Here is an 11,451-nt window from a genome sequence, read left to right on the forward strand (position 1 = left end):
TGATATTCAAATGTGGCCATATCTGTGGGGCAGATATTCACTCAATGCAGTGGGAACAGACTTTTGCACAGGCCTAGACTGAGCAATGTTCCTATATCAGGAGAATTGCCCAAGCTGACTGGAGAAGCATGTGTAATTTGTGAGACCCGGATTGCCTGACGACTCAAACTGAATTCTTCCTGTGCTCTATATTTGCTACACTTCAGCTCGAGTCTGCCAACGTTGAAGTCGTTTGTGGTGGAAAAACCAACTTGCTTTTCCCAGTGATTTGATCATCTCAAAACAAAAAAAACAGTATCAAAGCCAATGACACTTTCAAAATGCTCTGGTTCTGGCCCAAACCATTGGTTTCCGGGACCAATCAGAATGTTAGAACGAGTTTGTGTTCTAGTAACCTAACTAGCAAGTGTAAAATAAACTCCTGAAACTAGATCCCCTACATACTGGTCTTGATTAGAAAACAAACTTATGGGGAGATTCTCTTCTGTAATGTTCAACCAATCCGATAAATGTGTAGGAGTAGTAAAGATGGAGTCACATTGTTAACGTCCAAAAGTGAAAGTGGCATCACAGATGCTTTCCATTTACCCTGAAAACACCCTTGTTGGAGACTGATTTCTAGAATGCTAGCCTCTGCGTTGGGGAGGTACTCCGATCCAGACTCACTGTGGAGAAGAAACTAAATGTCAATGGGCGTGGCGTAGTGTTTACCCGGAGCAACGAGTTTGGGTAGCCAGGCAAAGTCCCTGAGGTCGAAATAATCGGAATCAAATTACTGCAGCAATCTATAATTTCACAACACAAAACACTGACTAACCAAACCCAAATTACCGACAAAGCACTTAAATAGACTGGGGTCATTGCATATATAATGTATGGTCGTGTAACAAGGTTCACTAGGCCTACCGAGTAAAGTGAATCTACTCCAATTTAGTTCAATTACTTAAGCCAAGATAGATACATTATCCTAAATCTCAGAAAAAAATACATTAACTGCACACGACTGGCTAGATTTCCATTTCACGCATAATGAGTTCATTGGAGTGTAGGATGAAATGCATGAGACATGCAAACAAATTCAATGACGTAGACCTAAAGCACAAATCGAACAGGAAGCGTGGACGTACACAGCGAATCAATTAAAGAGTGACGTAATGGTGCGCAACACTCGCGGGGTACGTTAGCCTACAAACTTGTTTGCCCCGCGACTGATCACACAGCGAGACCTAAACAATAAAACATGTTAATCCGCGATGAAATAGACACGCAAAAAGGGTTCTAACAGGACCTTGCTTATAGTTGATGCGTTCCATTATTTAGCGTTACTTTTCATTCCCTCCCTTTCTACATCTCATTCATGCGAATCACTTCCTGTAGTTAGCAAGTTAGCTTACGTTACATGCAACATTTTCTCGCCATTTGAGTCTTTAGTCGCTGATTTAATCTTGCTTTGACACCGCGCCTGGTAAAATGAAACTACTTTCCACCTTAAATTGTATAAACTATGTACACACAAAAAGTTAACAATAATTCATACATCTGGGTTATGAGGTCCCACCCAGTGAGGTGATGAAGTTGCTGTTCTCGTCCTTCCTGGTTAGGTACACTTGCTCGCCGCTAGACACAAGCATGTGAAGAGCCAAGGCTGAAGGAAATGAGAATGTAGCTAGAATAGATATCTAGCTAGCGGGACTATTACCTGCTGTTGAGATGCAGAGGCTTTTGGGGTTGGCTAGCTACAACCGGTGGCTGAGTCTGTCTTCGTGTCGCCGCGAAACAAACTTATTTTCAGTCGACAGCAGCCTCGCAAAGAACTCGGATCAAACTATAGTGTTCTCTTCTTCCCTCTCTTGCTCTCCCTCACTCTCTTTTTTTCTCTTTCCTTTTCCTTCTCTCTTCCACTAGCTAGTTAAATTCGCTCTTTGCGTTGTCAGTCGGGGTGCGGTCCAGAGGAGGCGGGGCCTATATGTTATGTCTCCGCCCTCCCAGCTTCTCCCAGCCAATGTTATAATAATCCTTACCGTCTGGGCCAATAATGTTATTGAAGGGGCGTTTACCAGTGAACGTACTAGTGCCACTGGGCAAAAAAATCATGAACATGAAATAGTTGAGGGGAGGAGAAGGGGGGCACAGATAAGGTGGTGTTTTAATGAAGGAGGTATGTGCACTGTAAGGATTTTTATGACCATATAAGTACCAGTCCATTCAGGATGGGCTACATCATCCAGGTTATCCCCTTGTGTCATTCGAATGGGGCTAGACTGGGGCTGCTTTGAAGCTCACAGACACTGCTTAGAGAGAACCTACCAGAGGTTCATGTTAAGGAATCTACCACTACACAAACTGGGCTACAACTGTAGCCTACTGTTTTACTCTTTATCCATTTACCTTTATTTTGACAGGTAAGTTAACTGAGAAAACATTTTCAGTTAGTGATAGTATTACCATCACCACACTAATAATAGTGATATTTAGGGACACAGAAACACTATTGTCCGGAGAAACATACTGAAACTGAAACCACACTGAGGCATAATAAATGTAGGTGTATGTGCATATGAAAATACACACCAAATAGACAAAACAACAATTCAGATGATTTTTCCACCCTATGAAAAAAAAGGTAAATTGCATTAAATTGGTGAATAGCATTCCACGTGAAAGAAACTTGACCTGTGCAAAGCACTTATTGTGTGATTGTGTGAATTGATATGTTTCAGATTATTGACAGGTAGACCTGGTCCACAGGGAAGTGTCTATTGTCAAACAAAAAACAATGTACAATGCTGATAACATAGAAAGTTGTCAACAGTGTCTTGCTGAATGATCAAGAATATTCCAGGAAATATAAAAATGGACAAAAACAATAACAACTGAAAGAAGGAAGGTAGATTCAACAAACACAGGTGCTTTCCTTTTGAGGTGCAAAAGCCCACTCAGCTTTTACCGTCAGGGGCCGTCTTCTGGACATCTTTTTCGGTCCTGTCCGGACCGACGGTCTTTTTTAGGTCTTTTTTTGGTGCGGTCCAGAATGGCCTTGATTTCAACGTCTACGGACGTTGATTTTTGACAATAGACACTTCCCTATGTATCAAGTCTATCTGAACCAATCATAGACGTCTACACTGAGTGTATAAAACATTAGGAACACCTTCCTAATATTTAGTTGCACCCCCCTTTTGCCCTCAGAACAGCCTCAATTCTTCAGGGCATGGACTCTACAAGATGTCAAAATGGTTCCACAGGGATGCTGGCCCATGTTGACTCCAATGCTTCCCACAGTTGTGTCAAACCGTTGCACCTAGCACCTACTACCATACACCGTTCAAAGGCACTTAAATAGTTTGTCTTACCCATTCACCCTCTGAATGGCACACATACACAATCCATGTCTCAATTGTCTCCAGGCTTTAAATGTATTCTTAAACCTGTCTCCTCCCCTTCATCTACACTGATTGAAGTGGATTTAACAAGTGACATCAATAAGGGATCATAGCTTTGACCTGATCAGTCTGTGTCATATACACTCAGTGTATATTTGGTTCATGGTCCTTGATTTCAACGTCCACAGATGTCCGGACCGGCCTATACTTGGGCCAAACATAGAAGTGTATAATTGGTTAAGATTTGGTCTCGTCCGAACAAGCCATGATTTGGGCCAAACATAGATGTTCAGATTTTGTCCGGTCCAGCCTTGATATAGCCCAAACATAGATGTCTATAATTGGTCCAGATTTGGTCCGTCCCATATCAGATCGAATCTGAACCAATCATCAGCATCTATGTTTCACATGTTTTATCAGCACATTACATCACAGTAGATCACAGCAGTGTAAGGTATATTACAGTACACAATACAGTAAAGACAAGTAAAGTATAGTGCACTGTATTTTACACTTCTTTACTCTAATGTACTCTACTCTACTGAACGAAACTGTACTGTACTCTACTGAATTAAACTATACTGTACTCTACTGCACTGTACTCTACTGAATTAAACTCTATTGTATAGTACTGTACTCTACTGAATTAAACTATACTGTACTGTAGTTTATGCTACTGTACTAAATTAAACTCTACTGTACTGTGCTCTACTGAATTAAACTATACTGTACTCTACTCTAATGAATTCAACTCTACTGTACTGTACTCTACTGAATAAAACTCTACTCTCCTGTACCATACGGTACTGTATCGCACTGTACTGTATTCTTCTGTGTTCTACTGTACTAAACTGTCATACAGTACTGTGATGTTCAAACCTGTGAAACATAACCTAGACGTCTGTGATCGTCGTTCAGATTTGAATCTGGTCCACAAGACCACATTTGTACTTGTTTGTGGGCGGAGTTCATTAGATTAATATCCAGCATGCTTTGCACACGTGTTGTTACATTTACATTTTAGTCATTCAGTAGACGTTGTTATCCATAGTAACTTAAAGTCAGTGCATTCAACTAAGGTAGATAAACAATTACATATCACAGTCATGGCAATAAAACTAATCTGTAACCATTACATAGAATATTATTGTTGTTAAATTGGTCTGTTGGTTTACTCTGTATGCCAGTATAGAATAAACTGCTTGTATGTGGATTTTGTTCACTTACACCCTGAAGCGATCAGGATTTCCTGGTTGAAATATCAAAATAAACTCTGAACCAATTATATTAATTTGGGGACAGGTCAAAAAGCAGTAGATTTTTTTGTGGAATTGTTAGAGATTACCTGTTAGATAATGCTGCACTGACGAATCTAGAAGCGTAAGCATTTTGCTACACATTTATGGCAGTTTAGCTAGCCAGCTTGCTGTTGTTAGCTAATTTGTCCTGGGATATAAACATTGGCTTGTTATTTTACCTGAAATGCCCAAGATCCACTACTCTGACAATTAATCAACAGATAAAACGGTAAACCAAATTAGTTTCTCATCATCTCTCCTCCTTCCTTCAGGCTTATTTTTTCTTCTTTGGACTTTATATGACAGTTGGCAAACACATTTCCAGTGCATTACTACAACTGACTGGACTGCAGACCTCAGTTAAGCTTTCAATCACCCACATGGGTATATGCTCCCAAAAACCAATGTGGAGATGGGAGAGGCCGGACTTGCAGGCATTGAGTGACACAAATAGAACCAATTTCTATTTTTGCACCTGGATACACAGACGCTCCGTGAGCAGTGTGGGTGCAATGATTGAATAACATATATGTGTACATTTATTTTGCAACACTCGCGCACGTGACGTTAGCGGTGTAGTCAGCATGTCATGGTGTCAGTTTTAAAGCTTTTGAAAACACTAACATAAGTGCATGTGATAGATGGGAGCAATAAAACAAATATTTTGTTGCAATCTTCACTTTGCTCCTCTTTCCCATATACAGGTGTGAAAAATGAATGTGTTTTATTGCTTACTTAATTGAGAATCTATAGCAGTTGAAATCTGGCCATGGAATCAATGATCGAAAATAAGTATCTTCAATGTCTGTAAATTACATATTTTCACATTTTGGAAAACATGTACTGGAAATGTCACGTTTTTTACTTTTTCAACACCTAAGATGCACCTGATTTCAACATCTGGAAAAATGTTTATTTTTGACATCTGGAATATACGTCTTCTAACCTTCCATTCAGCACCTGAAATGCATGTGATGTCAACATCTGGGAAATACTTATTTCATTGTAATTTTGCTTACTGAGAGTAGTCTAGATACAGTAGCTGAGATTGCTAAAACTATGGCTGATAGTGAGAAGGGCAAGTTTGCCCCCACTGGAAGCCAAGAGATGTACTATGGACAGCAGGCTGAAAAAGTGGAGAGAACCAGATTCACTCCCAAGTAGAGCACTGCTGTGTGTATGTATGTGTGTGTGTGGGTGTACCAAGGCTGCACAGCCTAGGCATATCCAGATCTCTGGACAAGTTTGCCTGGAAAGGAACCTTAAAATAACAATACTGGAAAACATAAGACAACAATTTCAACTTCATGGTTAAGTGATGGGGGAAGGGCTGGAATTAGGGGTAGAGAAGCAGAAGTGAAGAATGAGACTATGAAAGGATGAAAAAGAAAGACGGGATGATATGAGCTGATGGATGCTAAGAGGGTAGAGAGCGTAAGTACATAGAGAGTGGTTCAGTACCACGTCTACCTAGTCATTCCATTGTGTTCCCCTGAGATCTGGAGAAGGTGAGACAGTCTGCCGGAACAAAGGCATTGGACCAGTGTACAGGCCACTAACAGCAGGGAGACAATACCCTTTGCAAAGGAAAAAGGAAACGTGGCAAAGGAAATACATTGAAGAAATGCCCAGGTGAAAATGAGTATGGTGGAACAAGGAGAAAAGGGATAGAATAAAGATGAAAGAGGAAGAATAAGGTAATTTAATAATTTGCACCCCTGACCTCACTCGTTCTCATCTTCACTCTCTCCTAGGGGTGACGCCGGCTCTGTACGCGTTCCAAATGACCTGAATGTGAAACTGATGATGTTGTGACCTCATTGGATAAACAAGGGTTAACACAACCAACATTGGCAAAAACATCCTCGACACAGGTGACATCAACATATTGACATACACAACCTATGCACTTAACAGAAGCAGTCTGGGTAAACAGCTTTATTATAACCATAGGATGACATAACGATTATTAGAGAAAGGAGTTTTTCCAGACCACACAATATGATCAGCAAAAACTCAGGAACCTAGATATAGCCTAGAACTAACTAAAAGGATGAGCCAATAAAGGTAGAATGTCTGTTGATAACAAGCAGAGAAATATGTTCAATGTTCAATATTATACTGTTCAATGTGTCAGCAGGTGTGGAATATGTCTGTGTTCAGGGGAAAATAATAAAGAAGGAAAATATATTTGAAAATATATATATTTAAAATAACAAACTCAGCAAGAAAAGAAACGTCCCTTTTTCAGGACCCTGTCTTTCAAAGATAATTCGTAAAAATCCAAATAACTTCACAGATCTTCATTGTAAAGGGTTGTAAACACTGTTTCCCATGTTTGTTCAATGAACCATAAACAATGAATATGCACCTGTGGAACAGTCGTTAAGACACTAGCAGTTTACAGACATTAGGCATTTAAGGTCACAGTTATGAAAACTTAGGACACTTAAAGAGGCCTTTCTACTGACTCTGAAAAACACCAAAAGAAAGATGCCCAGGGCCCCTCCCTGCTCATCTGCGTGAACGTGCCATAGGCATGCTGCAAGGAGGCGTGAGGACTGCAGATATGGCCAGGGCAATAAATTGCAATGTCTGTACTGTGAGATGCCAAAGAAAGCGCGACAGGGAGACAGGATGGACAGCTGATCGTCCTCACTGTGGCAGACCACGTGTAACAACACCTGCACAGGATCGGTACATCCGAACATCACACCTGCGGGACAGGTACACAATGGCATGAACAACTGCCCGTGTTACACCTGGAATGCACAATTCCTCCATCAGTGCTCAGACTGTCTGCAATAGGCTGAGGGAGGCTGGACTGAGGACTTGTAGGCCTGTTGTAAGGCAGGTCCTCACCAGACATCACCGACAACAACATCGCCTATGGGCACAAACCCACCGTCGCTGGACCAGACAGGACTGGCAAAAAGTGCTCTTCACTGATGAGTCGCGGTTTTGCCTGACCAGGGCCAACTTGCGGGTGCCTTGGTGGAAGAGTGGGGTAACATTTCACAGTAAGAACTGGCAAATCTGGTGCAGTCCATGAGGAAGAGATGCACTGCAGTACCTTAATGCAGCTGGTGGCCACACCAGATACTGACTGTTACTTATGAGTTTGACCCCCCCTTTGTTCAGGGACACATTATTCCATTTCTGTTAGTCACGTCTGTGGAACTTGTTCATTTTATGTCTCAGTTGCTGAATCTTGTTATGTTTATTCAAATATTTACACGTTACGTTTGCTGAAAAAAAAACATTTTTTTGCTGAGTTTATATAGTGGATTGGAAATGATGCAGACAATTACATTGATAGAAGCCAAAATCTATCTGCAATATTAAAGCTAATCGACCCCCTAATGACATTTTTTAAAAGCAGAAAAACATGGTTAATGTTCGACTTGTTCAACGTTATACTGTTCTGTGTGGAATGTGTCTGTGTTTGTTCCTGCATATTTTGCAACTGTGCATCACATATAGCACACGACGACCCTGACAAACATGCCATGTAGTTGGAAAAATCAATACATCGCTCAGTTGGGAAATACAAGGAATTTTGCCCGGGGGTCAAGGGTCTCCTCTGAGCATTACCAGATGCTGAGGGAGCAGAAAGGAAGGGATTTGGAAAAGATATGTGCAGCCGCCCATCCAGACCTAATCTTAGTTCTACATCATACTCTGCACAATCATAGTCACAACAGGAGTGACAGGACACAACAAAATGATTTGGGCCCAGACGGCAGCAACGAGGGATTAAAACAGAAGACAAGCAGCCTATAACTAAGAGTAGATAACCAAATATGGAGACACACTCCTGACCTCACTGTCCCTTCTCCCTTGCTGTGACAGCCTCTCTCTCTTTCACCTGCAGTTGTAATAGCAACTGGGTGTGTCTGTAATTTTGGGTGTGTAAAGTCACATCATCTGCTCTGAAAGAAAGGAACCCATTGACTCGCACAATGTGAACAGGCTGGTATGAGTTCATTGAGCTCTTTTACACACCAATAGCTTCTGTGAATTGATGTGTGTGTATTCATATGTGAGAGTAATGTGTGTGGGCCAGCCTGCATGTGTGTCAGATTTATAAGTGATTGGAGTGCTGTATCCTGTTCATTCCAGATAAAAACCATATCTAAACATGGTGTGACACATATTAAGCATACAACACATTTGAATATGAGCCTACCGGCTATCTGTAGAAACACATTGTTTTGATTGTCAGCATCCAGCACCTTACTGTTGTTTTACACCATTCACCAATAATGTCAAACCCCCTGTCAAGACTATTTACGCAGCTCACTTAAATTTAGCCAGCTTGTCTTGACATGACAGAGTATGGCTGTGTGATAGTATTTTTGTGTGTCCTTAAATGGCATAGAGCATCCCTGAGGGGCAATGTCCAAACACAACCGCAAAGTAATTAAAAACAGCTCCAGTATGCCAAATATGCTCTCATGAAATTATAGTAGTTGAACACATGGCAATTTATTCCTTCTTTTGTCCTTTTCAGCATCCCTTGCGTCTTCCCTTCCCCAGTAATCAGTGCACAGGAAAGGGTGATAAGACAGACCCATGTTGACTCACAAAATTCTGGAATGTAGAGAGAAGGGGGGGGGCTCCTTGTCTTTCATATTCTCTTTCCCACTCAGCAGTAATCAACTCTCATAGCCAAAATATAAGTTCAGATCATGTATACAGTATGTATAAAAAGTATACATTGCTCATTGAGGCAGCAGGTAGCCTAGTGGTTAGAGCGTTGGGTCAGTAACCGAGAAGTTGCTAAATCGAATCCCCAGCAGACAAGGTAAAAATCTGTAGTTCTGCCCCTGAATAAGGCAGTTAACCCACTGTTCATAGGCCCTCATTGTAAATAAGAATTGGTTCTTAACTGACTTGCCTAGTTAAATAAAGGTTAAATATAAAATAAATGTACATGGTGAGGAAAAGGTGGGGTCGATAAAGAGAAACGGTGTCTGCTTTGTGTATAGTAAATTTACATTTGTCTGGAACAGAATGGACATTCAACAAGCTGGAGGGTGATATGTGCTTAAAATATAAATAGAGCTAAGTATTTACTATAAACACAGAATACTCTTGGGCTGTGCCAGGTATGGCCGTTGTTACAGCATCACACACATTCCAAAGGCATTTTGACTATGTGGCACAGGCAGGGCCAGTCAAATGATCCCACAACAAACATTACAAGTTTTAGAGTATGAGAAAAGCAGAGAGAGATGGCAGAGGAATTCTGCAACTCTCCCTTCTCAGCCCGTTTGTTCAGCAGTCACTGGCTTCTCCAGTCTTTTTTGCCTTATATGGTAACAGAGTGGTTAAGAGAGAGAGAGAGACAGCGGGAGCGAGGATGGAGGTGTGGTCTATTGTTTTTGGCGGAAGAGGTGTAGGGTTACACTACTCATGAACCTTTCCAGCATTCCGTCATCTCTTCACCTCATTCCTATGACTAATGTCACGTTCATAAACAAGTGGGAGGTGGGAATTTACCAGTTGTGAAGTCGTAAATACAAGGTGGATGCATTCATGTGCTTTGAACTAGTTGAGAAACGCTGATTGGCCAATGACCAACAAGTTGCATAAACCAAAAACTACAGCTATAATGCTTGTAAAGAAATTATAGTGTTCAAAAACCTTATTAATAGATTGCTTTTTATAAACAATGTTTTGTTATTGCATTTATCTGCTGAAAATGCTGTTAACGAGGTCATTTCTTTAGTAGTTGATGTCAGAGGTTAGCATGTGGGAAAAGTGGGAGCTCAAGATGATAGACACGTTTCCCACTAGTGATTACCAGTTGAAGGGGCTTAAAAGTGGATTTTTCCCAGACATATGTGGTAAATTCTCATTTCCCACTTTGTTACAAACACAGCACAAGTCAGACAAAGAGTAGTTAAAGGCCCAATGCAGCCTTTTTATATCAATAGCAAATAATTTCAGGGTAACAATTAAGTACCTTACTGTAATAGATTTTCATTAGAACTCTCTTTGGAACTCTTTGTTATTAGTCTATTAACTAATTTACTGCAGTGTGGGAATGACCATGTGTGTTGTCATGTGCGACGGAATGACAACTGGAGAGGGGGAGTCAGAGCCAGGTGCCTACCTAGACAGCTTGGTGGTGTTGGGGGTGGGGTAGAGAGGGGTAATTTAGAGGAGTTAAGTGGAGGCTGGTGTGGGGCATGCTTCAGCCTGCCACACCATCACACTGATGAGAGGGGGGTGAAACAAGTAAAGATAGAGAGAAACAGAGCAAAACAGAGACAGACTGATTAAATAGAAACTGAAGTAAAGGATAAAACTGAAAATACAGGATGGAGAGAGACATGAAATGGAAAGGCCGTCATTGTAAATAAGAATTTGTTCTTAATTGACTTGCCTCGTTAAATAAAAATAAATATTTAAATGAGAAGGAAAAGAATGTGGCAAGGTAGCTATAGACAGAAGACTATTTCTAGCTCATTAGGGCCATACAGAAGTTTGTCAGTAATGGTGAGAACATCACACCCATTCTACTAGAAATACATATGTAAATTAATCTGCGTGACAGAAAACATCCCTGCCTCCCATACAAACAAACATCACACCATCATCCTTAGTCAACATTCCATCACCACTCCCCAACTAGACTGCCCACATAGTTAACCAGGGAATCACATGGCTGAAATATTACCACAACTGATTAGATGTAAACTTCATAGTTGGCATACCCCTGAAAATAAAATTATAAAGAATATTATTTTACAGCTAAAGAA

General features: G+C 40.9%; 1 protein-coding gene across 2 annotated transcripts in view; it reads right to left on the bottom strand.

Moving 5' to 3' along the window:
* The window catches only part of LOC124000315 (myosin-9-like), a 32,779-nt gene extending 30,839 nt beyond the window's left edge, over positions 1-1,940 (bottom strand). For both annotated transcript variants that reach the window (XM_046306591.1, XM_046306590.1), the window contains exon 1: positions 1,700-1,940. The gene's annotated coding sequence lies outside the window, so the exon portion shown is untranslated. The remainder of the gene's footprint in view (positions 1-1,699) is intronic.
* Between the last annotated feature and the right edge of the window lie 9,511 nt (positions 1,941-11,451).

Source organism: Oncorhynchus gorbuscha, linkage group LG16 (assembly GCF_021184085.1).
Source record: "Oncorhynchus gorbuscha isolate QuinsamMale2020 ecotype Even-year linkage group LG16, OgorEven_v1.0, whole genome shotgun sequence".
NCBI lineage: Eukaryota > Metazoa > Chordata > Actinopteri > Salmoniformes > Salmonidae > Oncorhynchus > Oncorhynchus gorbuscha.